The sequence below is a fragment of the Gavialis gangeticus genome, unplaced genomic scaffold, assembly GCF_001723915.1.
Source record: "Gavialis gangeticus isolate Ggan-Ray unplaced genomic scaffold, GavGan_comp1, whole genome shotgun sequence".
NCBI classification, from domain to species: domain Eukaryota; kingdom Metazoa; phylum Chordata; order Crocodylia; family Gavialidae; genus Gavialis; species Gavialis gangeticus.
The window spans coordinates 5135057-5139069 of record NW_017729001.1 but is presented as its reverse complement, the minus strand read 5'-3'; positions in this window follow the sequence as shown (position 1 = coordinate 5139069).

Genomic DNA, 4013 nt, shown 5'->3' with positions numbered 1-4013 from the left:
GCAAACAAATCATGACAAAAATATTTTTTGTAATAAAATATGTTCTAGTAGGTGTTTGAGTTTTAGTGTATGACTTGTTTTTTTTTCTGGTTCTAAGATGGCAATTCCCCCCTCCCAAAAGGAGTATTTCCAGGGGACAAGGCGAGGGACTTCCAGTGGCAAGGGTCAGGGGTTGGGGGTGGGACCTCTGGCCCCAAGATGATGGCCAGGGGATGGGACACCTGTCAAAGGGCAGGGCTATCCTTGCGGCCCTTGACAGCTCACCAAACCTTGTTAAGTGGCCCGTGGCCCAAAATAATTGCCCACCCCTAATCTACAACAGCAATTTTTACCTGTTGAGAGAGGTTTTTTCTTGGGGCTCTGTCAGCGATTCCCTATAGAACAATATCCAGGTCTTTAATTCACTTTAGTCTATTTGTAAAGTGTTCAAATACCACGACAAAGACTACTGTACCCAGTTGCCATAGCTAGACTATGAAGCATATTTTTAGAGTGCTCTTCTCATTAGTATGAACACTAATGATTTATTTGCACTTTTTAGGATGAACAGAACTCATCAAACAAGCTGTTATTAGTCAGCCTGTTCCAAGAAAAGTCAAGAGTAGTTTCTATTCGGTGTATTTTGTACTGCTGTTGTTCCTGCTGTCACTCAGCCTTGTGCTGAATTAAGTAGCTATAAGGTTGGGAGCACTGTTTGCAAAGTGCTAGTTTTATTTCTCCAGATTCTAGAGCAAGATGACTTTTGCGTTAAGTTCTATAAGCACATACCTCACTGCCTAGATATATGCAGAGGGAGGAGACTGTACAGTTAATTAGTACTACTGCCAAGTGCCATAACACAGGACTTTTCTGAAACCATTATATATAACCAACACCATTTTTCATAGAATCTTTGAAAATTAGGGATGGAAGGGACTTCAGGAGGTCACCTAGTCCAACACCCAAATAAGATGAAGTGCTGAATGTTCTGAGAAAAAGGTTTTTTAACTTACTACTTGTTCTGTATTCATGACAGCATGGGGGAAAGGAATTGAGCAGATGGATTTCTCTGAAATGTATTGTCAGGATTTCCTGACAATCTGTTTCCAAAATCCATAGTTACTTGCTACAGTAACTTACCTTCAACTAGCATTGAACAGAAGGGTTGGAGATTTTTCCTCTCATATCTCTAAATCTACAGTGGTGGATGCCAGGGAGATTACTGAATTAGGGGATAGATCATTCTGGACAGATCTGGTTCAGTGTGCTCCTCTTTAGCATTCACTTCTGACAGTGCTGGAGACGGGATACCGGGCTGATAGACCATTGGTCTGACCCAGTATGACACTTATAATCTTCACCCGTTATAGTTTATTGCTACTTTTTGCTAGTAGCTTCATTTGGGGTTTTTTTGGCTTTGGGTTTTTTTTGCCAGATTGCCATAGCAGCCACCTTTACTATTTTACTTACATTTATTCATCTTTAGGTCTTACTTTTCAGGAGTAGAAATTCTATTGCTTGATCAGTATTGCATGAAGCTAGCAGCATTGCAGGTAGCACTTGAATTAAAAGCTACATTGATACATTCTGTTGTTAGACCATCCCAAAAAAGATCAAGCCTTTCCTCTAAAATACCTATAAAAACATATTTGAGGTACTAGGTTTAGTCATGCCTGTGAAAAAACAAGCATATTTTTGATCCTCCAAATGTACCAACTAAAAGGTAAATATTTCAAAATTTCCGTGGCTAAAATCTATTTATAATAATATTTTTTTCTCCTACAAGTACTACAGCCATGGACAAACAAGCTGTAATTCACATCACATCTTCCCTCACTTTTGTTCCAGTTAGACATTACTGGTGGAAGCAGAACAGGTAGAACTGAACATACCTTGCATTCAGAGTGTGAAGTACTACTGCAAGTCGCTCATTTTTGTTCCACCCATATTGTTGTTCAAAGACTGTTTTTTTTTACTGCTCCCCTGACACTCAAAGGTTTCCTTTGGACTAATTTTAATGGAATGTTCTGTAGAGGTAGTATTTAGCTTCCTCAACTTCTGGCTTGTGAGCGGTGGTATTTGGATGAAAGAACAGGAAAACCAATACCATGAATTTAAATACAAGTCACTACCATACATATTTCTGTCCCCTATTTTCTTCATGTCTGTGATGGTTATCTTGTAAACTCTTAAAGCGATTGTATACACAGTACATACAGTGCTAAAAACAAGTACCAGAATAAGGAACCTGCATTATTGCTTCAGAGTAACTAGTTTAGATGGGCAGGGTGACAATTTGTTCAGAAAGGAATCAGATGCTATAAATGGACTTCTAGAGAGCAGGGGCACTAAATGGAAAGGAATAAAGTTAACTTAAAAACAAAGGATAGGGAAAGGGGGATAGGATGGCAAGGGGGGGCACTGCTAAAAGGGGAGGTAAAGTATTCTGCCACAGGCTTTTATCTTTCTGGAATGGATAGTTTGGTGTCTCTTCATTTGTTCATGTAGGGATTGTTTTGCCTGTCCAATGCAGAGGCACGAGAACCAGGTGAATGAACTCCAGATGTCTTAATCAGTTTTGTTTCATCTAAAGATGATATGGTCTGTGATGAAGGGGCACAGCTGGCATCTGGGAATTAAGGACGGCCTGGTGGCATGGTAGGAATAAGAGTTAGGTAGGTAGTCTGCAAGATGGATGTCCTTGGAGGCTGGAAGGGGGTAGGTGATCCCTACATGAGACAGTGAATGGACACCAATCTGACACCAGTTCCACAAGGATGTCAAAGCCTGTGGTAGAACAATTCAACCTCTGGGGTCATTCCATCACGGACCTTGGAGTATCTGTTATTAAACCATGAAACTTCACAAAACAGTCTGAATGCAAAATTGGAGAAGCCATCCACAAGCTGGTTTGTATTAAGTGCAGTCTCCATAGAGACTCTTGAATTCTTATCCCATTTACCTGGACTAATTCTTTTAAACCCTTATGACCCTTGTTGGGGTAACTGCTTTGTTTATGTCTTCAATCTCTTCAGCTCCCTTTGCCATCCTATCCTCCTCTTTATCCTTTGCATTTACAATTACTCCAACCGATTTAGCACCCCTGCTCTCTACAGCTGATGAAGTAGGCTGTAGCTTATGAAAGCTTATACCTTTCTGAATAAGTTCATTCTTAAAAGCTGCTGCCCCATCTTACTTTAGATTAATATAGCATGCTCTACTTACATAATAAGGGTTGCAGCAGGCTTTAAAAATACCAATTTTTCCCTGACAAATGTAGCCCACCCTGCCAGTATCTAGAAGTGCTTCAGCTCCTACAGCGTGTTGCAAATAAATAGTCGGATTTTCATTACCATATCATTCTACATGCTCTTAACTTGCATTAATTGCCCAAAATATGAACAGGAAGAGAAGTTAAAGGAAACACCATTTTCTTTAGCAAGGTTTTTGACACTATTTTCCATGACATTCTCATTAACAAGCTTAGGAAACACAGACTAGATCAGGGGTGGGCAACTATTTTGCGTGGAGGGCTGCTCACCAAGTTTTGGCAAGCTGTAGAGGGCTGCATGGGTAGCGCTGCCCCTTAACAGGTGCCCTGCCCCCTGGTCACCATCTTGGACCTTATGTCCCTAATCTGTGATCTTTGCCACCAGAAGTGCCTCCCCTTCCCCCCGGGGAAGTACTCCTTTGGGGAGGAGGGTTTGCCACGGGGGGAGTAATTTAAAATTACTCCAATGTATTTAGTACCCCTGCTGTCTACGTATAATGAGATAATTCATTCCCAATGGACTCAGGAGGCACCAGTCACCCATGTATGCAAATACTTTATTTAACACTTTGAACTTTGAAATTGTATAAAATTACAAAATAATGAACTGTATGCACAAATGCACTTTCACTTTTTGCTCTTTTGGCTTCCTCGAGCACTCCGAATCAGATCTGTAAGGGTTAGTCTCAGTTTCAGGGGCTTTAGAAATGCTTGGCTTTGGATTTTTTTGAGGGCTGGCTGCAGGGGTTGAAGCAGGAGTTGT